The sequence below is a fragment of the Triturus cristatus genome, chromosome 6, assembly GCF_964204655.1.
Source record: "Triturus cristatus chromosome 6, aTriCri1.1, whole genome shotgun sequence".
In the NCBI taxonomy this organism is placed as follows: domain Eukaryota; kingdom Metazoa; phylum Chordata; class Amphibia; order Caudata; family Salamandridae; genus Triturus; species Triturus cristatus.
Window position 1 is genome coordinate 897,949,989 of NC_140589.1, and position 23,583 is coordinate 897,973,571.

The window sequence follows — 23,583 nt, forward strand, 5'->3', positions numbered from 1 at the left end:
ATTATAAATTCTATGGCCTCTTTGTGTTATGTCTAAATCTTAATCTGTATGAAAAAACACAGAGGAGTGGGAAATGGCATCCTACAGTGCATCCTGCCTGAGTACCATCAAACCAAACACAATGTACCCATGGAAACAGCAATCCAAATCTTTATTACGAGAGGACCAAGTAATTGGTGTGATATTTATCGCATCTGATCAAATCTGACTCCGCTGACTTGGAATATGTCGGGTGCTATAAATAACACAAAATTATACATTTTTGGGGACTAATACACGGATTTTGGTGCTTACTGCAAAATGTGCATGTTCTTGATCGGGCATTTCGCCACCAATAAATTTCGGCAGTTTTGACCTGCCGATATTCATTGTAAAACTCTTATTCTCTATATGTTATGTTATGCCTATTTGTATAGCGCACTTATCACCCATGTTGGTATCCAGGCATTCCACAGGTAGGTAGGCTAAGGACTCCTAAGGTGGGATTACTTGAAGAGCTAGGGCTACAGCATCTTGTGGAACTCAAGAAGTGATGAGGAGCCTCTGATGTGCAGTGGCAGGTCGCAGAGGGAGATGTGAGCGAAGGCGGGACATCCAGTTCTGTTTAGGTCTCGCCTACACAGCGCGCATGCGCTGCATAGGAAAAAGACCTTTAGTAATCGCATAGCTTTGCGGGGAAAAATGTGCACGCGTTGCATTGCTTTCAATGGCAGCGCTTGCACGTTTGGCGATTCCCTTGCGGGAGCGAGCTTTGGCGCCATGTGTTATCAATTATCGCTCCTGTCGCTGCTCGCTCCTGCAAGGGAAACACTTTCACTTTTGCCAATGCTTTCACTTTTGCCGTACGCTTGTTTTATCAAAGCTTTGAAGCGGTTAATTGATAGCGCTCGACCATCTGCTTAATTTCTTTTTCCTCCCTTCCCCTCTCCATTTCTTCACTCCTCCCTACCTGATTCCTTCACTTTTACACTCGAGCCCCTTTCGCATTTTGCATTCACTTCTGGGAGCTTAAAAATCTTTAAAAAAAGGGTAACATGCTTGCGTTCAAAGCACCTTTTCTCATCAAACCCAACTTCCTTTTGCAAATGGCACAGTCCCTCAGTTGTTTGCCAATTGTTGCACCGAGCACCCTGCACTGTATTCTTTAAATATTGCAGCGGTGCTTTGCTTTTTTCTGCGCGGCACACCACACCGTCCATAGGGCAGGGCGAGCGCTTTGTTCGCGCTGCCATCGATAGCGAGCTGAGTGCCTTTAAATGGGAGGCCACTCAGGCCAGTAGTGTCCTGCCAGTCCCGGCTCATTAGGAGAAGGGTAACAAGTTGCGTTCAAAGCACCATTACGCTATTTGTCATCAAATTCAACTTGTTTTGCAAACAGCGCAGTCCGCCGTTGCTGCTAATCCTAATGTGCATCTCCCTGCCCTACCTACCTCCACCACCTCCCACCCATTGTAAAAAGAACTTCCGGCCCGCAGGAAGTACCCCACCTGGTCTATAATCGCACTACAGCAATCCGGGTACTGTGCCGTGGATGCGGCAAGTATGGCTCACTTTTTTAAATGTACTTGTACTCAATAAATCGTTGCAGCATGGCACGCACTTTTTATCTTTACCTTTATATATTTCGCGGTGGCCACAGCTGCCCCATTCTAATCCTTACTCTTATTCCCTCTCTTTATGTCTCCTTCTCACTTACTGAAAACAAACACTTTAGCTTCTCCTGCTCTGTAGCTAACAGCTGTCCCTCCCCCTCCTCCTCGCTCCTTGATACTCCTATTCCCTCTCCTGTCTCTGTCTCGGTCCCGCTTAGTGGTCGCAAAGTACCCAGATTGGTTCAAGATCATGTAGTAAACTGCACCATTCCTGGAGGTACTATATTATACGTGGTGCACCCTCATGACGTACACAAAAAAGGGGGAAAATACCAAAAGCTGCCATATTAATTGTATTCACAACCACATTCATTCGCGCCACTTCACAAGTTTTTCCTGTGGAGCGTTACTTTCGTTTTATCGTGTTTGTTTCAGCAACAATGTTCACTTCTGCTTTCCCGCTAGCAGCTGTTCCCCTCCCCCCCTCTCTTTCTTCCAGGTATTACCTCTCCTGATTACGTCTCGCTCCTCATCCTCAGTGGTTGCAAAGTGCCAAATTGGTGTTACTCACAACCACACACATTAGTGCCACTTTACAGAGTTTGCCAGTAAAGCGCTACTTTAGTTTTTCCTCTTTCTTAAAACAACATTGTTTTCCCCGGACGAGGAAGTGCACCATTTCTAGAGGTACTGTAATACCTGATGCAGCTTGGGCCGAGAGGAAAAAAAAACAAGCATTGGCATAGCCAATAGGTGTCGCCTTTGGGACCGTATACGTTTTTAGCCATGCAATAGTTGATGTTGTTGCACCAAGGATATTGTGCTGCATAACTAAATACTTATAAGGTCCCAAAAGTGAGACCTATTGGCTATGCTAATGCTTGTTTTGTATATGCGGGGAACATGTGGTAATGAGTGTTTGGCTGATCGGAGGAGTGGAAGCAATGCCGGACTGAGAACGCAAACCAGCCCTGGTAATTAAGTTGGACCGGCCACGGGGGCGGGAAGGGGGATTCGTGGGAAACACTACTGTTGCTTTTGTTACAGGGGGCCGATATTGCAGCACTGCTGCAAAACCGGCCCCTAGTAACAAAAACACCCCCACTGCTAAAAAACAGCCCCCACCCTTCTGGCCCACCGGTAAAAAGCCCGGTGCCTGCTACGGCCAGTCCGGCCCTGGGTGGAAGTCTATGTGGCTATTGAGTTAGGCGGGCCTATGTTGTGTAGTGCTTTGCATGTGTGTGCGTGAGTACTTTGAATTGATTGCGCTTGTGTATGGGGAACCAGTGAAGTTCTGTTAAGTGTGGAGTGATGAGGATGTGACAAGGTAGGTGGAGGATGAGATGTCTGCAGCATTTTGTACTGTTTGAAACCTGTTCAGGAGGTTATTGGTGATGCCACGTAGAATGCATTGCCGTAGTCAAGCCTGATGGTTATCAAGGCATGTGTGCCTGTTTTCCTGGTGTTCACAGATAGCCACTTGAAGATTTTTCGCAGCATCTTCAGGATGTGGAAGCAGGTGGAGGTCACTGCGTTTACCTGGACTGACACGTTGAGCTTGTTTCCCGAGAATGATTCCTAGGATTCTGCCATGGGCTTTGGAGGGCTGGTGTGGGACTGATGTCAGCTGGCCACAGGTGTAGTCCCACACAGAGATCTTCCTTCCAAAGATCACCACTTCGGTCTTGCCTGAGTTGAGCTATAGGGAGTTGGATTTCATCCAGCTGGCTTCTGTGGTCATACAGGTGGCAACGTTGGATTTTGGTGCTGGAGTCTTGTCTGTCAGGGAGAGTATCAGTTGAGTGTAGTCTGCATAGGAAAGACTATTGATGCTGTGTGATCTCATGAGGTCCGATAGTTGAGTCGTGTAGATGTTAAACAAAGTTGGGCTGAGAAATGATCCTTGTGGGTCTCCACAGATGAGGTTCTTTGCTTCCGAGGTGTAGGATGGCATGCTGACTCTTTGTGTTCTTTTTGTAAGGATTGAGCAGATCCAGTTAAGGGTGGATCCTTCAATGAGCACTTCGTGAAGTCTTCTGATTAGGGTGGAGTGGGAGGCTGTGTCAGAGGCCACTGAGATGTCAAGCAGGATGAGGGCTGCTGTTTCTCCTCAGTCGAGGATCATTCTTATGTCATCAGTTGCTGCAAAGAGGGCAGTTTCGATGCTGTGGTTGGGTGTGAAGCCTGAGTGAGCGGTGTCTAAGAGTTCGTGTGTCGAAGTGGTGGGCGAATTGCTTGTTTGTGCATTTCTCCTTTACTTTGACTGGGTAACACCAATTATGACACACATGCACATATGACAATTTACTGTGTCACTCTTAATGTGGACCTAACTGTGTAAAGTACAAAGCTAAGAGAGACCAACTGGTTGCATATATAGAAAGAAATACAGAATAGTAGTGTTGAACCCTCGTCCACCATAGGGTGGCATGTGACCACTGCTAGACTGACCTAACTGGTGTCCTGGGTATGGGAAATAAATAATGACCCCAACGTGCAGGGAGAAAAAGACTCTGCTGCATCAGGGCCGTTTTTTTTTTTTTTTCAAAAACAGACTACTGTTTTTAGAGTTTGTTTTTGAAAAACAAAAACGTTTGCTGAGTGGAGCAAAACAACACGGGCAACTTTTTCTGCCCTCAGAGTTACCGTCATACAGTGGGTTGCTTTGAAGGCGTTGAATCCCTTACAGGTAGGGATTTTATAGTAGGGCGGCCAGGGAGGCTGCACCCAGCTTTAAATTACCTTGTTATGTTATTCTCAGGATCACACACCACCCAGGGACTAACATATCAAAGTTCCCTGAGGATTGTGAAAAACCAAGCAGTACATTAGTACATTAGTAAATTAAGTAAGCCCTTCTTTCTATTCCAATCAACTCTGCAGAACAATTTACACGAGTACCTTGTGTCCACTGGTGTGCAGTGGGATACAATTTTCCTTGGGCGAAATACACTCAGTTAAGAGAGCTGAGCTCATCTTGGCCTGGTGTCAGGCTGTCAACAGCCAGTTGTGTAACTCAGTAGTTTATTGCAACTCTGGCGGTGGCCGAAGGTGATACAGGGAGTACTAAGAGTGTAGGCTATTCCAGCAGAGCACAAGTACAGCACTCTCACACTCCCCCATGTCCAACCTTATATAACATGCATATCTGTAATGTAATAACATTTATCTAATAGCAAAAGCCAACTAAGAATTTCAAGATTATACAAAGCTTTGGTTTAAACATGTTGGGATGGATAAGGTCCCCATCACGGCTCTAAAAGCGTATTCACCTGCCTTGAGATCCCCTTAGCAAATTCTGCAGGTTTTGTTGCGGGGATTCTGCTCATGTACAGAACTATGCGCAGGAAACCAGGACCTCAGTGAATTGCGGTGTACCAAAAAACTCACCTCAGTACCCAGAACCCCTATCCGACTAGCATCAGTGTCTCATTCGTTCTCCGTATCATCTCGAAGCTACCAATGATTAGACAACCCAGAACAAGCGACTTAGAGTACTCTCAGGAATGGTGGGAATCAGAAACACCTTTTTGTTATTATTCTCATATCAGTCCACAACAAGAGTAATCAGAGACACGATAAAGTTTAAAATGTTTATTTTTAACTACGTGTCCTAAGATGCAGTACTTTGGCTAACATAAGCAGACAAACGATAAAAAATGAAACCATCAGCATTGTTACAATACCATAGAAAATGAAGGGAGAAATCATATTACAAATGATAGTGGATTAAAGCCACCCTCCCTTTGCTAGTAAGCTAGTTTTATGAAACTAATAGAAGGTCTCTAGGCTTGAATGGGGAACCCCATACGGTAAATATCAGCTTAGGTGTATCACATCACAGGATCAGCTCTGCTCTGTGTCTGGAAAAGGTTTTCTCCAAAGTGTCTGAATCATGCATGCAAAATGCAATATTAAAGGCACCCGAGTTTCAGATATTTGCAGCTGTGTGCGTGTTATGGCTAGAGCGTGGGCCGATCAACATGAATTCAAAAGCATACATTGTTATTTGACCTTGACGGTTTCTGCACACAGTGTTCAGACTAAGGTCGTGGTGCACGTCTATGGATGTGAACAACAGACCGTTCTCATGTGAAGAAAAAGCAAGCAAACAGTTTTTCTTGTAATAAGAGCTACCTGCAGTGTCGTGTGCAAAAGCAGCAAAAGTGGCAAGATGGCATTTTACATCTAAGGCGCTTATGCTAACATAGCAATGTGTGTACATGGAACCCCGTCTCCACTACAGTTTTTTGGCAATTTGCTCACCATCCACACATCAATAAGGCACATCCACTGATGGTTTTTTGTGGTGCAGAATGTGACCCAGAGCCAGGCTTTGTGGTCTGGAGGGGCGTACCATGTTTCCCTCCTTTACAGAATAAGAGTACAGTCAGCTCACAAGGCTGTAGAGATTGGCAGAGTTGGCACCAACCAATTATAGCAGCAGAGAAGGACTTTTTAGGTGTCACCTATTAGGGAGAGTTGCCTACCAGTATCTCCTGTATTTTTAAACTTGTCTGTCAATGCCCTGCAAGTGGTTTCTTTACTCCATCCCTGTGAAAAGAGATGGGACGTGAATATGTATAACCATTTGTCTACAGTGAGCTCTGTCGAAGTCTGTATGTTATATGTAGCTATGGTCACACCGGAGTCCATTTTGATTTCCTTCAAAGCAATGGAACCTAAGATGGAGGGTTGAAGAGAGCCCCACAAGGCAATGTGATTTGTACACTTCTCACCAATACATCTGAAGTGTTTTGAAATAGGCACGGTATGAGGGTGTGGAGGATAGCAGACAGACTTTGTAGTATAGGGAAAATATAAGCCCCCATCCTCCATAATTCTTTCCTAAAAGTGTTACCCACACCAGTGTAAGTGGTAAATGAGTGGGAACACCTCTCCCTCTTTTGTGACTTTGGTTTGTTATGGGTCTTTCCTGACAGAAGACTTCCACCTTCACCACACCTTCTTGCTGATACTGCAAGACAAAGACCATGGCTGGACTAGTTTTAAAGGAATATGCAAAAGGCAGACACTACCTGTAACCTGCCCAAGTGGTAGACTTGTGGAATACACATCTCTGTTTGTGAACTTAGGGGCTAATTTAGAGTTTGGTGCACAGAGTACTCCATCGCAAATGCAACAGAGTATTCAGACCTCCAAACCCTCGGTCTAGTTACACCGTAGGCTGAGGCCATGAGACCTGAATGTCCCTGTAGAATACTAAGAAGCGGAAGCACCCGTGACTAAGGCATGTATGCAGAAACCACAAGCATATCTTGTGGGTTTCCTGCCAACAAAGCCATATTGCCTGTGACTACTTGCCTCTGAAAGACAGTGACCACATTCAGCGGTCTCACCTGAGAGAGGATTTGCATCATTTAGGGAATCCCCATAGTCAACAAAGGCATCAACAAACTACTCTACATCACTGCTATGGGCCGTGATGGACTCTTTGTTTTGTTTGGATGGTGGACTTGTGTTTGAGCTTGAGGAATTTTTACCAGTGAAGACTCAAAGGACCATGAGCATCTCAACATGAGCTGAGCCTCTTGACGACTGGTACTGAAGTTGCTCATGGCCAACTAATTAGGGTGCGCGCATGCGCATCAGATAACAACTACTTCAATGTTGGCTAGACCAGGGCAGGGTTGTGTGATCTAGTCCGGTGGACCGTGTGAGGACACACACCACCTGGAGTGAAGCTACCCCACCCCAACTGGCACTCAAAGGTCTGGCCTGCTATCAGACATAAGCTACAGGACAGAACGGGAATCTTCAAGGGTAACGGGGCAGGGATGGTGGAGGAAACTTGCATTGAGGCTGATTTAATTACATCCCTGGGGAGGGGTCTGCATAACTCAGAGGAACAACCGCTGAACATCACTCAGTAATTTCCCCCAGGATTGCAAATTCTTCACTTGCATTGCGCCACCACTCGATACTTGTCCTCACAGAGCAGACCAGGGCTTCCCCCAAACGACAAGTAATTGTTACCTGATAACTGTGTACCAATTGAATGATCTGACGGTTATGTACGGTATTGTGTTGTGTGCCAGAAGTAAAGTGCTGACTGCACCCCTGTTTACTAGTTGTTATTGACTATATCATTGAGTTCTGAGTTTCTACCCTGCACTGCCCTCCTGAGCAAACCTTCAGCTGCTCAACTTCGATACCCTGGTAGACAATTGCTAAAGGGATCTACTTGGTGCTCAGTCGTGGACTCATAAGTATGGTAAAACCCCAGGACAACAGTGGTAAAAGGCTCTGATTATTAGAATTTAGGCCCATAAGTCCCTGGCTGCCCTGGGAATCCTGAAAAAGCTCTTACAAAAGGTGACACCAGTAATTCTGCTACAGTTTATTACATTTTGTATCTATTTTATTTATTCTTGTTTTCAATCGCACAATGCTAAACGTTCTCCTGAATAGTTACCAGAAATTGGTGACAAGTCCTGACGCATCACTAAATTCCAGTTCCAGTGAATGCAAATAATAGTAAATAAGTCCATATCTGAGATGCATGTAAGGGACAGTGTTTGGATGGTAAATCCCTTTTTAGGGACTGAGATCATTGGAAGGATGCCTGAGAATGACAATCGAATATTTGAGTGCAGGAAGGAAGCAATAATTAGATGGTTTGGCCTGATGCCATTCCAGTACTTACAGAGGTCATGGGAAAACAAGAGGACAGATCCGGTTTCATTTGAGAACTGGTTCCATGATAGAGAGTGTGAGTAAACCGAGTGGGTGAGAGGGATGGAATTCAAGGATTGTTATTCCCTCATCAGTTGATGGTGGCAGAGCGACTCGAGGTGAGGTGCTCCACCCAACTCCGACTGTAGTTGTCTGATATGTCAGGAGAGATTCAGAAAAACTTGCTGAGTTGACTGACAAATGGTTAGCCAGCCTGGTGAACAAGGGGCTGGATCAGCATGGTTACAAACCTAAGGGGCAATAGAGCTCTAGCAGAATAGTTCCAAACCAGATGGGATGGTCCTCAAGGGTTCATATTGGTTCCGGTTGGAACAGAAGCAAAAGAGAAAATGGGTTCTTTGTGTGGGGGGCTCGCTCTTTTGGCTACTTGGCAGCAAAAAGTTGGAATTCCCTACCCTTGTCCCTTTGGGAAGAACCATCAGAGAGACTCTTCTGTAAAAAATTTAAAACGTGGCTCTTTACACAATAGGGAGAGGCTGCTTTATGATCCTGAGAGGTACTGATTCCCGGAGTTGCAGGGAGTACTAATAGCGCGGGGGGACACCAGTGGGTGTGACCAGGCGCTCCTCAAATGTAGAAATATCAATACTACTTCTGTGTCTTGTTGTAAGCTCAGACTGCGCTATCAAAGAATATTTAGCACAACCATAGGTTGTATTGCTGCACCCTCCAAATACATATCCTGTTGCATTTCGAAAAATGCTCCAAACGTGAATACTTTTTCATCTTTATTTACAAAATTGTTCAATGTTTTGTCGCGATTATCACAATAGCAAACATAAATTCTTGGAAGCAGCCCACAGTTATGTTGTCCGTCGCTACTGTTTCTGGTAACACCCGATCGGTGTATGTTTGAATAGGGCTTGTGGTCTGGTAGGTACTAAATTAAACTGATCATGTTAGAAGTAATTTTTACATATTAACTAGATACATATTATTCCTTGTTGTCCTTTGAATCTAAAAACATATTAAAAAAAATACCAATCTGAAGTGGACAACAATGAATGGTAAACAAAAGCTATCCTTATTTAAAATGTTGTCTCATTAACTTGTTTCTCAGTTTTTAATGGTCTGGTTTTATCATCTTTTGCTTTTATATAAATAATGTCATCCATCTTGGCCCACAATACCTAACATGTAAATCTTTGTTATATCTAATATACTGAATTGTACGCCTATGCACTTTGATGGTCGTAATGACCGAATAAAGTTTGATGATGAAAATGTTACCCCAATATGAAAGCGTTTAAAACTAGACTCAATCTACCGCCTAGCTCTGGCCCTGCCTAACCAGTGCTGGGAGGTACCACAGCCGTATATTCAGGATCCTTCCTAAGCTCACCACTATGCCCAGTGAGGTGCCCACTGGATCCCTCTTTACTGAACGAAATATAATCTTATATTAAAAAAAAATTCAGAACTCCCACACACAAAAACCTTTATTGTTGGTGTAGCTGCATGTAATCACTAAAAAGTCTATTCTGTATTTCATATTGAAACTGTCAACATGTTTCGCCGTACATTTACTTGCACTGATTCATCAGAACAAACACAAAACTTACATGGGATCCAGTAGAGTATGAGAACCAAACTTTAGTCATACCTCTAAAACACTTTAAATTGGCCCTTACCAATCAATAAGGCAACCAAACAAACCCACCTGTCAAATGTAAAGAGGTGGTCCTTTTAGTAATGTGAATGGTTAATCTCTCTTTTAAGTTGGTACGGCCCAACTTTCGAAAAACCTCAGAACTCTATTTATTTATGCGTTTTTATATATTGCGTACTTTACCCGAAGGTGTCAGAGCGTTTTACAATAGAACCAGTTACGTTACATAAGGACATAAAAGATACGAAACAGATACATGAGTCTAAACACAAAAGGAAAACGTTACAATTGTGTGTACGAAAGATATGCAATTCATACTAAAAGTGTAGATATAATCTGCCAGTATTGGCAAAACGTGAGCACAGAGAGTATTAGTGCGAAGTGAGCACAAAGAATATAGACATAACAGAATGACATTATATAGTATATAATTCTGATCACAACTGGTTGGTTAGTTAAAAAATATGTCCAAACAGCATCCAAGGGCTCCAGCCACTAGCCCTGTCCTCATGGCCACGCTACATAGGGGGGAGCAAGCCAGGCTGTAGTCACTGTGCCCCAGGTGGGACAACCTTCCCTGTTATCAACCGGCACTGCAACAGGCATCAGAAAGATGCAGCAGCCCGAACTCTTCACCGAGGGTCAGTTGAGCACCGCAGGCTGGTGGAGGCTAAACCGCAGAGGTGAGCAGCGACAGTCTCCTCACCTCCAATATGGCCGCCATAGTCTCACCATTCCCTGCACGGGCATCTCGCGGTGTACCGGAGACTGGAGAGTCAGCAGCAGGCCGCCCGTGCAGTTGGTCCCCGCTTGTGTTCATCCCCTTACTGTGGAACGGGGGCTCCCTCAGTGGGGAATAGGGCGAGGAGGGGAAGCAGTGCTAGCCAGGGGCGTAGGAGACACTAAATTTCTGGGGGGGACAGGGACAACCTTGTGGACTTTCCAGTGACCCTATACAAGTCGCCCATTGTGTGAGACCGTACGCGCGTTAAATGTATACAATGGCATAGTTATGAAGTGAAATATTAAGAAAGGCAGGCAAGTAGTCACAGTCTGCAAGTATGATTTATTTTTATTTACATTCACAATAAAGACCAAATGGGAAATAAATATGTATATGAATCTTGCATCTTCATGCACCAAGAAAACAAAGGTGGGACGAAAAAAGGAATAATAAACGAAATGCTCTTAGCGACATTCCTACATCTCAACATGCAATTGGACTAATTAGAAATTGTTTTTCTTGCTGCAGGAATCTGTAATAAAATTATGAACTTAATTTTGAAAAGCCAAACAATTTCTTGCGCCGTTCAGTGCAGAGGACAAATTCTATCGCTATTGTATGTAGGTCAACTGAGTCCATCATCTCTTTATGTATGTTGCATATGGCAACATGATTCAGTCTTTTTTGAGACATGGTTGATCTTAACCAAGTTTTCAATCGGCGGAGGCCACTGAAACTTCTCTCAGCCTTACAAGACGATACTGGTATAACTAAAAGAATCTGTAATAGCTTCTCAACCTGTGAAAAGAAAGCTCTCTCTCTTGGAAGCATTTTTCGGAGAATGTCTGCCAGTTCTGGGACTGAAGAGTACTTGAACATGCTTGATAACATAGTCAATTGAGCAGAGAGCAGCAAAGGGTCCGTTTCTTTGTACTGATCAAGAGAGTCAATGCCATTGCCTGTTAAAAGCACTTGTTCAAGTTTTTCATATGTTTGGATGCCTTCCTGGTCAAAACGCTGAGTGAGATGAAGAGAAACAGTATCTAAAAGTTCGAAATACTGAGGGCGATAGTCGTCCCTAACGGTTGCAGGATAAAACGTTTTTGCTGCTCCGTCATCTATCCGTTTAGGGATTCGGAGCAGTCGTGGTACTTCAATGGCATTAAGATGGTACTTAGCAATCATGTGGTTATTGGCATCAAGCAGACTGTCAAACGACTCTTCACTACGGAGCTTTAGTATTGCACTTTTTGCTACATTAACAGCAGCTAGTAGCCCTGATATAGTTTGCTGGCGTCCTTGTAAGGCAATATTCAAACATTCCAGAAGCTGCAGTACTTGGAGAGCAATCTGAAGACCTAGGACAGTTGTTCCTCTCTGAAACTGTGCCAGCATACCACGAGCACGAGCAGACACATCACCACTGGACTTGGATGGTGATAAGTGTTCTATGGTTTCCAGAATAGGTTCATAACTATCCATTACTTTTTTTTACAGCTTTTACACGGACCGTCCAACGTGTTGGACACAGAGGCTTTATTTTTAACACATTTGCAGGGCCTTCTCCACTGTGTTGGATGAGGTCTGAGAATATTGTACGGCATGTCATAGATTGCCCAAACAGATTACCAAGTTCGTGGACATAAAGTAGTGCATCTTCCATTATGGAACATTTATGTGCTGCAGCCTGCATCACCAGATTTGTACAATGTGCTCCACAATGGACATAAAGAGCAAGTGGCTGTTCTTGGCGTATTAATGCTTGCGCACCATGGTATTTCCCTGCCATATTTGCTGCACCATCATATGTTTGTGCTCTCAACTTTGACAGAGAAAGACCATGATGGCATAAAACATCTTTGACAATTGTAGCAATTGCAGTACCAGTGGTATTATCAGCCTGATACAGTCCAATGAAATCCTCATGAGGATACAGATCTTGGTCAATGTAACGAATACAAAAGCTTTCTTGTTCCTGACCAGATATATCCTGTGTGCCATCAACAATTACTGCATATGGATTGTCACCAATATTTTTACGGATTTGATGCAAAATTGCACCGGACAATAATTGAAGAACTTCATTTTGGATGTCTGGGCTGAGATATTCTGCTCGATTTGCTGTAATCCACAGTTTTAAAGATGGTACATCTTCTGCTCGTGCACTAAGGAATTGACGGAAATTCCCACTGCTGTCATCATGACCTCGGAGTGCAAGGCCTTGTTTTGCCAGAAGAGCTATGGTATGAATGATTTTGTTAAGACAAAGCCAGGCTTCCTTATGTTGTTGTTGGACTTGCTGTGATAACTGTTGATTGATTGACTGGCCTCCTCTATACTGTACAAGTTGACTCACAGCATATGAATGAGCATAACTGTTCTGGTGCTTTTTGAACCTTTCAATTGCCTTCTTCCAGTTGGTGTAACCTGCGCTGCAAAATGCCTCCTCTGTGTTCTTGAAAAGCTCAGTTAATTTCAGTGACTTAGCCTTTGTACAGTGAAAGCATAGTACTCCTGCCACTCTACTGCTGTAATGAAGCCAGGGGAAATCCTGGAACCATCTTCCTTGAAAATGTAGAATGCGCTTTTTTTTCATATGGGACTGTGTTACAATGATTTGAACTGGCAATGTGCTCTTGTGCGGTTGGTTTGGTGCCACTGTGCTTACAAATGTATCCTGAAGACTAGTTGTTGATGCATAAGAACTGCTGCTTGATTCGTCTGAGGCAGTGACAACTCCACAAAATGTTCCTGGGAGCGGTGTGCAATCACTTGATATTTCTAAAGCTGTGGCCCCAACTCCATATTGAATTGCAGACTGCAGTTCTGACATATCATCACTATGAATCGTGTTAATTTCTGAGTTGTCTGAATATAGGTTCACTTCACTTGGCTGTTTCTTGGCAAAGAATTTCCGGATGTCCATTCTAAGAAAAAAGGAACAAATACGTTTGTAGCAGTTGCAATGTGGGGACATACAGAATATTTACCTGCAGTTCAAAAGTTGCAAACAGTCTTTTGTGTGCACTCCCCCCATGTAATCAACACAGGAAGTGTTGGGGGCAAAACCTACCTCCAGTATAAGGATCCTCTTCCAATGTAGTGCGACAGTGAGGGGAAATTATGCATGTGCACAGGCTTCCCAGTTGTTTTATAACACCTTTAGGTTTCCACAGCAAGAAGAGCATTCTAGTCAGCATCTTACCTGACTAAAGTGTTACAGCAATACATAAGACACTGCAGTATATGTTTTATGGTGGCAAAGGAACCTACCTGAAAATTTTATTTCAGCTGAAGATGACAGGCAATGTGGGCAAGCAGGTTTTCAAAAGCGAAGTATTGTTGTACTTGTAGCAAAAAGAATCTGTTGGGGAAAATTATAATACATTGTAAGGCTTTTGATCTGAGTAATACAAGTACTGTACTACAGAATTGTTCAGAACATAGCATAGAAAGAGAAAATGCACAAATAATGTGATGCTGAGAAAGGCATTACCACAATCTGACAAAAAATATCCAAACAGATTGGCCAAGAAACCATTATTTTTTTACGCTAGACAATACTATAGTGCACTTACTTATTAGCAGTAGTAGTGGCAGCCGTAGCCCTCTGTTGCGATTTTCTTGATCCACTCACTGGCTGTGAGTTGCTGGTCGGACTGACTACTGGATTCCGTCGGCTGATAGTGCTGCGTTTCCTTCTGCCCTGGGACTCTGGAGACTTACCAACAGGCAATGGTTCAGGTGAGCCTGAGCTCAGTCTGTGGACTTGGAGGAGGTTCTGGCTACTCACATGCGGTACTAAGATGACCCCACTCAGTTGCTAAATGGTGACAAGTACAAAGAAATCAAACTGAGGGACTTGAGACAAAATCTTCACTAGCAGTATCCTGAGCCAAGATACCAGCAGGTGTAAAACTCCACATAGTCTTAAGAGCAATAGAGAATTGTGAAACACAGAACTAGGAGAGAGTGTGAGTGTGTGTGAGATGCACGAAGGCTCAAACATGGTGCAGGTAACCTCTAGCCTCTATTCCACCAGTACTCTGCCATTGCCTGCCCTTGCTTTAAAAATATGTAAAGGAGTGAGTACCAAATTGCCAGTTCCCAGACTTAAAAATCAAATAAAAAATAGTGCAAATACTATGTTCATTGTTTGTACGATAGGTGTGACCCCCTGCAGGTGGAAATTTTACACATTTATAGACAGCCTCGCCCATGGGGCCTGAGAGATCTTTAATGAACCCTTTCCGCAGAGACTGACAGGCTGACATGTCTCTGATGAAGCTCCGCAAGAGAGTGGTCGCAGACTCCATTTAGATGGGAGAAAGCGGGTTGAAGCCCCCCATTTCCTTATAATGTTCCCAGAATGCCCCGCGCCTCATCTCACCTGCGACTGGACCCTGGCAGCATGGATTTCCAAAAAGCATCGGACTCTGGGGCCCTCACCGACCTTTACCCAAATCCATCTGTCGGGGCCTGGCCAAGCGACTTACCGACCCTGCTCCCCTAATAGCGCCTCGTGCAGAGTCAGGGCGCTGCGTGCTCTGTAAAATAGATGCTGTGGGGAAGGCGGCTATCACATAACACAAACTTGCACCAAAAGTGTCTCTAGGTTATGGAATACTTGTTGTTATTAATATATAACTCAAAGATACTCATTTTTTCATCCTCTCAAAGTTGAAAGGCTGAGTCAGCGCTGCCAGCTGTATCGTGAGGGGATGTTGCCCTAGAACCAATGATATGTCTTATAATTTGTTGTTACCAGAATTATGTGGCAAGGCAGGACCCCGTTACACCAGAGGGGCCGCACAACATTTTCACTGTCATATCACACCTGGCTGATCACATGTCAATGTCACGTAAAATAAAAGTTCAGCAAACAGCAAACTTAACGTGGAGGGGAAACACCCATTACAGCGACTCTGTTTTCACGCGCTGCCATCGCAACGCGGCTTTTACATCGCGGGAGGCTTGACACCGCAGGTTTTTAGATCGCGTGCACATTTACTTCGCTAACGTTACAAAGCAAGCGAGTGCAACAGAAAACACATGATGTGTTTAGATCGCACGCACATTTACTTCGCGCATGGTTTTAGATCGCATGTATATGTATATGTATAAATGGACAGGCAAGAGCGATTAAAGGCCCCCCCCAACCCAATTGGCAACCTTGGATCAAGTAGGGGGGAGGCTTTTACGAGCCCCCCCCCCAAAAAAAACACCCCCAAGAAAGATCGTCATGCAACGGGAAACGCATACGGGAAACGCATAAACGTTAGGCCTCACAGAAATGTCAAGACAACTCGTGTGATTAATTATCATCCTGCAAAGAGATCTGTGTTTTGTATAGTTGAGGTTGTGACCGCTGTGAAGTTAGTGCAGAGGGTTAATATGCCTGCTGCAAAGAACATGTACCAAGTAGATTACAGAGTGCATACGATGGAAACAGATCTGCAGATTACTACTTTCAAAAGAGACATCCTTTGGTGACTTGCAATTTTAACTTTCATCCCAGAACTGCATACACACTGTAAAGTATACATTATTAGAACATTGATTAATGTTGCAAAGAGGGTACATTTGGATAAAAATCGATTCTCATTATTAAAGGAAGCTCCCAACTATGCTGTTTCTTTTTCGACTCTGCGTTTGTGCTTCTCCACACCAAGCACTCGTAAACTACTGCCTACCAGTATGGGTGACGTGTGACTCCTACACTTTCACTCCTTTGGCTTATGCGCCAAAAAACATTGTCGCACAGGGCGCAGCCAGCACTGAAGACGGCCCTTCGATGGGATAGGTACTCACGCAGGAGGGACCTCACACTTCGTGGTAGCGTTCTGCTGCAGCCCTTCCGTCTTCAAGCCGTCAACAGACACAGGGGCGAGGAGTCCGAGGACAGGTCAGGTCAGTCAGCTCCGTGCACTGGCTACAGGCAGCAGAGGTGAGAAATAAATAATTCCCGGAGCCTCATGGGTGCTGCGCCACACAAAGAGTTCAAAAGGGCATAGGCAGGGGGGCGAGTGGTCTCTGACGTCACATTATGCTGTGACTATCGGATCATTGGCGGCTCACAGACAGGTAACGAGAGGCGCCAGGTCAAGTGCAGGGCCATTAGGTCACGCAGCTCCGCCCGCACTTTTTTTCGTGCGCTAACAATGGCCTGCTAATCTCCCTCCCAGGAGGGATAAGGGAAATGTGTTTGTCCCCTCGTCCCCCCCCACCCTTGTCCCCTGTGTCCCCCCACTCCAAAATCTGGGGGGGATATGTCCCCCGCGTCCCCCACAGTTCCTACGCCCATGGTGCTAGCTGCTGTCTGCAGGCACTCTTAGGACAGCGGAGCAGGGCATCGGCGAGCTCTCCCACTCCGTCTGAATACAGGGGCTCAGGAGAACAGGAGCGGCAGTAGGCCCACGCAGATAGAGCGTGCCCAGATTCCTGTTCCCCTGGGGGCCAGCAGGGTGGAACTGGAAGGCAGCACTGGCAGTCAGCTGGAGGCGCCCGACAACCCGAGTTCCTTCCCTCCTCACGGTTGCTGCACGGTCCTTGCTGTGAAGCCTGCCATGTTCATTTTGGCAGGATCACGGGGCAGCTTCCCATGGATCCCGAGGGACTGAGGCTAGAAGGGGAGCCCACTCCCGGGGAGCACGCCCTATGGTGATCCCCGTTCGGGGAGCTCCCTAGCAATCGGCGAGGTCAGTGTTTTCGAGGTTTGTTTCTCCCTGGTTTGATTGGATGACTCTTAATAAATTTACAGAGAGATTGGCCATTGTGAAGGTGAACTGAGTATTGCTCATCTGTGAGGATACTATACATATCAACATTTGGAAACGGAAATGGGGACATTTTGAAAATAAATTGAGGAAAGTTATGTTCTCATTAATTTGCATTGAAGTGCAGGCATTTGTAGGTATACTTCAGCTAAAATAAAGCCATTTGGCTTAAAATTATTAGGAGTCTCTTGCCTCATGCTGGTGTATTCCAGTGCATGATATATGCCAGCACATTACATTCTGCAGTAAGATAGCTTTCTACCCAAAGCAGCAGGATATTTGGGAGGGTTCCTAAACTGCAAATCTCACTCAAAACAGGCGTTGTCAACTTCATTTGAAATACTGTGGCCAAGTAGGAAGATTATTGCAGAGTAACCAGTGTAATGCATTCTTCGATAATTGAAGGAAATAAACACCTGAAGTGGGTGACGTTCCAAAGCAAGCATTGGCAAAGCCAATAGGTCATGGTTTAATGTGCTAACGCATGCAGCTTTAGCACATTAAAGCACGATACATGGGAGGGGGCCAGCAAGAGCTAACAGAGAGGGCTACAGCTGTAAAACAGTCCTTCATGCAGTTGAATGAAGCCTAGTGAAGGTGGAAGGATACAGTCAAAAATCCAATATTATTAGGTGAGGTGTGAATATTGAACTGGGCAGATCCAAGACAAAGTGTCACACTACTGGTAAAGTCAATGGTTGAAACAGACGGACCCAAAGCTCCCTCTATTTATATTGTTAACAACAGATATGTTTGAAAGCTGTGCTGTTCAAATCTGGACTAAAAAAAATGTCTTCTGAAAGTGCAGGCAACACAAAGTGGGTACGAGACTTCTACTTTAGCGGAGGACCTGATACATATCAAGCTTGTTTATTCTATTTATTGTACGTGCTACCAGGGTTCACGTGGTTCTACCTGTCAAAGTCTTTCTGGACTGACGAGTGCAACAGACTCATTACCAGTCCAATTATGCACAACATCGTTCTACATTTTTCCCATGCCCCAAGTTGAATAAAATCTTAGTTTAGGTGGTATGTGGACTCCTTTTTAACTCACTCCACACGAGCACCCTCACTTCCTATTTTTTATTTCCGATCACTTCTGTAATAACCAGTGGTTCCCTCCAGGTGGAGGAAGCATAAGAGAAACCCTATGATGATGCTGTCACGTATCTGATTAAGGCAGAGAACCAAGATATACCGCCTACCAACCTGCTTGCGTGAATGAGGGTTTTTAAAGCAATGGCGGGTAGAACCACCTGAACCCTGGTAGCAGGTACAAGTGATCCATTCCTGTTTGATTTTGAAATAATACTACGGAAGCTGAATGGTGCTTCTTCTTTCTCCCCCAACTCTTGATTTAAAGTATTCTATTTATTGTAAATAATAATTGTCAACTGTATTCTGCATCTCTCCCACAGAAATATGTCATTGGGGAATAATAGGCTAGATTGTGATACAAGACTTGTTTAAATAATGGTTGGTATCCCTCGTGTATTGAGGCATGAGAGAACATGTTTATATTTAAACATGGATAAATGTTTATTTTGGAGAAAATATAATTTTCAGACATAGATCCATGTATATTTATACCCTTATATTTCTCTTCATCATAGTTAATTTCATTGATTATACCAAAACATTACAAAACTGTGTATTCAGTGATTTTCATACCAATTATAACCACAAATGGATGAGTGGTGGAGAGTGGGGACACATCACATTTCCTCTAGTTGGCCATAAAAAAGATTTATGTGATCTTTAGCATGAATGTTTACAAAGTCTGCCATTTCTATTCTTTCATCCTCACACAGGGACATATGTTGGACCCACTTGATATCTCAAGTGCATAAATACCAGAATTGTATAGGCTTGAATAGGAATGACTGTCGCAAAGCGAGAAGCAAGGGTGTTTTTCTCTTGTCTTGACCTTGGAAGGACTTCTCAGGTGTTGGTTTACTTGCAGGATCGGAATAGTTGTTTGTCATAATAACAGGGTCAAGAATATTGTTAGACCTGCCATCCTTGGCATGGTTTTCCCCGTAACTTTTTGGCTTCGACCCTCCTGTTTGCTGACTTTGTTTTTGCTGGCTTTAGGAATCTGCACACTTTACCACTGCTAACCAGTGCTAAAGTGCTTCTTATCTCTCCTTAAAACATGGTAGAATTGGCTAATACCCAATTAAAATATTTAATTTACTTGTAAGTCCCTAGTAAGGTTGCACTACTTGTGCCTTGGGCCTGTAAAATAAATGCTACAAATGGGCCTGCAGCACTGATTGTGCCACCCACCTAAATAGTACTCTAAACATGTATCAGGCCTTCCATTGCAGCCTGTGTGTGTGCAGTTTTAAACTATCATTTTGACCTGGCAAAATAAACCTTTTACCAGGCCCAAACCTTTCTTTTCAATACATATAAGTCCCCCCTAGGGTAGGCCCTGGACAACCCAGATTGCAGGGTGCAATGTATTTAAAAAGCAAGTTTTACATGTCCTGGTAGTGAAAAACTCTTAAATTCATTTTTCACCATTGCAAGGTCTACCTCTCCCATAGGATAACATTGGAGTTACCGTATTACATTTAATAAGCTGTCATTTCCAAATGGGAACAGGTAACCTATTTTAGAAAGTTACCCAAAAGGCACTTGGCATACACGCCCATCAGTCGCACTGCGTAATGTGGGAATTTATCCTCACTGTAAACTAATACATGTGTCATTTTCCAAATTTGATCAAAGATTATAAACCAATGATGTTGTCAAAACCTTAATCCAATATTCATCCAAAAGTTCACAATCACTACGAAGACAGCGTAATTCACCATAGATCTTAATTTTATTTCCATATGCCTTCTGCATGCCCATCCCGGCTTCAACAACAACACGTAGCGATAAACAGTTCATCCAGAGTGGCCTCATATGCTTTCACCCAATGCATTTCAGGCTGAGGGGCCCTTCGTCAGGGGTAACTGAAAGTAATAAGACGTCTAAACCAACAACCTACACATTCGAATAATACTAATATCCCCTGTGATCTACCCCTAAGCAATCCCACCTCACACCCTTATGAAACCATACTTGTGTGAACGTGCTCCCCAATCTGAGATGAATACTCCAAGAACAGAAACGTTAATGAAACTAATATTCCAAACTGGTAAACAAACTAGTATGAAAAGCACCCTTCCATGTAATACAAAAAAGAACCTTATGTGAATACGATCCTAGAAATCCCTATCTGAATCACTGAGCTTTCCTTTTCTGAACCCAATACTTATTCTTTACCAACCCTTTCTAAATAGCATAGTGAGAGTCCGTGCAAATTACCTTGAAAGCCACGGCCAGCAGCCTACTTTTTGTTGGCATTTTCCTGCCTTAGCCGTTTGGTGCCTTCAGCCTGTCTCTGGATCACATGACTGGTCGTAGTTGATAGTTGGGCTTTGTGTATTCCTTCCTAGACAGCCATATATAAAGGGGATCTTCGGCGTGCCTAGATGGGCCATCACTGACATGATGGGAGTAAGGAGCAGGGCACAGCCCCGCTTACACTTGAATAGACTGTGTCCTTCCTCCACAGAAAGGACTGCATACCCCCTGTAGCTAGTCTGGAGCCAGGGACAGGAAAGCAGGGCATCTGTGTATTTCAGAGGCCTGTTCCTAGGAGCTTCTCCCCACTTCAGAGGCACAACAGGGTATCAATATTGGACCTCGCACCCCAGTCAACCGACAACACAATTTATTTCAAATATCTACCCACACACATACTAAATCCACACTGTTGGTTATCAACATATGGTCAACGTAGGAATGCAAAGGGAAGAATAGAGTTTTTATTCGTAACTCCAAACCTTCTTGCCTTGATGATTAGAAGCTAGTAAATATTGAGTGATAGATATAAGTGCACACCGATAGTCTAACTTTGAAATTATTACCGCAGGAGGCAGACAGAGAAAAAAAGTATATTTTCACAGACTTCAGCATCAACAAGTAATTGGTTTACAGGCAATATAGTATGTTTTTTTTAAAAAAAGTAATTGTTTTACTTGCTTTCATTTCTTCCTGACCTCAGCCCAGGTAAAGGAGCACAGGATTGCACCCCTTTTGCATGATGCTTCAACTGACAAGAAAGTCCTGAGCTTCAGGAGTCAAGGCTGAGGTAGATGGTAAATGTATCTTCTAAGGAGGGAGGTCTCAGGTGGGGCAGATAATGCAGGAAGTGAGGGAAAGAGTAACATGCCATTAGTGGATACGTTGGGGGCTGTTAGGGTCAAAAGAGAGGTTTGTACGCATAGGAGAATGAAGGGAAGAGATGTGTGGGAAACCGTGAGTTAGGTGTGTTAGAAAGGGAACATGAAGAGGCAGGTATATCACAACAAAGGTAATTTTATGATTGACTGAAGTAGAGAGATGGTCATATGAGAAAATGAATGTGCATGTATGGAGAAATTAGGGGAGAGATTTCTATGCATACAATGGAAGCTAGACCTTTTTCTCCTGATAGAAGGAGACATAAACAATGAGTTCCCTTTTGTTGTCAAATCCTGATTAATGTTTTCTTTGCCTTGGGGAAAAAAAAGTTGAACTGGGGCTCTAGCCATGACCATAAAGGTGTGATTTACAACCCATCCTTAAAGCACTTGAACCCCAAACACCTTGCTAATGCCCATGTTGTGTAGAGTGTTTTCTCAATGGAAATAGCGACACTACTAAAAGAGAGTGACTGCAGACTTTTAGTGCTTTGAGTGCAAAGCTCTAAGCATGAGGGCAGCATTTAGAATCCTTGTGCATATATTGAGGGATAGACAACATCACTGAAGACGTGGTGTCTTCTCTGGCTAGATTGGAGCTCCTCAAGACATTACTGTTGCTCTTTATTGTTAAAATAGGTCAGCAGTGGGAGCCAGTGAGGGAGCCAGTGAGTGAGTAAGTGAGTGAATGAGTGAGCCAGTGAGTGAGTGAGTGAGTGAGTGAGGAATACTCTGTCTGTGTTTACAGTGAAGGGGACATTTGAGAGAAACATAGCATGAATTTTGTGCTTAAGTAAATGAGTGAATGGGTGACATGCCTGTGAGAGTTCATTTGAGAGGGAAATAGCAGTCCATGAAACCAAAATGTAGGAGGAAGTATAAAATAACATTCCATGCCTGGCTCATTCCACAATGCTCACCTCCCCTGTGGTACAACTCAGTTTTATGATTTACGAACTGTGATGACGATGGTGACAGTTGTTTATATTTTCATTATAGCAGTGCAAATTGCTTGTACGATAGTACAGTGACACTTGGCAACTGAGCTTTTGCACAGCGCAAACTGATACGGATAGTGATCCAAGGAGAAAACTACTAATGTTTTTAACAGTGGTAAAACTTCATATTCATTAAAGCAGAGTCTTCGACTGCTAAAAACCTTTTTGGAATATACCAAACCCATTTAAAAATTCGGAAAACGTTTTTCTGAATAGTTAAGTCGGATTAGAAATGGATGCATTTTATCAGCATCCCTTCGAAATTGCAAATCGATATCTTATGTATCAATGATTTGCGACTGTAATTCTTGTTGCAAAGCACTGAAAAGTTACAGACAGCAATTTGGGGTTGTAACTATTTTTCAGAGTTTAAGGGCCTCCTCCTTTGACCCCTCCACTTCGTGAATTATGAGGGCTGCTTCAAGGGGAGTAGGCAGAGTTCCAGAGGACAACTGCCAACTCTCACTGACGTTTTTCAAAATGGAAAACCTTTTTAAAGCAGCCCCATTTCCTGAAGCATGCTTAAAAAAAGACTTCATTTTGAAATATATTCAGAGGGATGGTGGTCTGCTGTCCCTTGCAGGAAACTGTCCCTGTTAAGGTAGCCAAACAGAGGAAATCACAACTTGCGATCTTCCTAATGAATATTCATTAGGGAGGTCATCGTTATTTTTCTAACCAGCCTATTAGCACATAGATTCGGTCGACAAATATAATTTACTGGTCATAAAAAGTTAGTGCACAATTTGTGAAATCTTTTTGTAACCAGTAAATTCCAACATGTGTCCCCAAAGTTATTAAGGTGTCCACTGTTGGCGACTCAGCAACAGTACTAGCCACACTAACATTAAGTATCATAGTAGTAAAGTGCTATGTATTACTTTTCTCCAATATGTGCTTTGGCTTTCTTAGTGCCTGCTTATT

At 43.7% G+C, this 23,583-nt stretch overlaps 1 protein-coding gene across 8 annotated transcripts in view; it reads left to right on the plus strand.

Moving 5' to 3' along the window:
• The window catches only part of IPCEF1 (interaction protein for cytohesin exchange factors 1), an 844,548-nt gene that overhangs the window by 687,626 nt on the left and 133,339 nt on the right, over positions 1-23,583 (plus strand). The window lies entirely within an intron of this gene.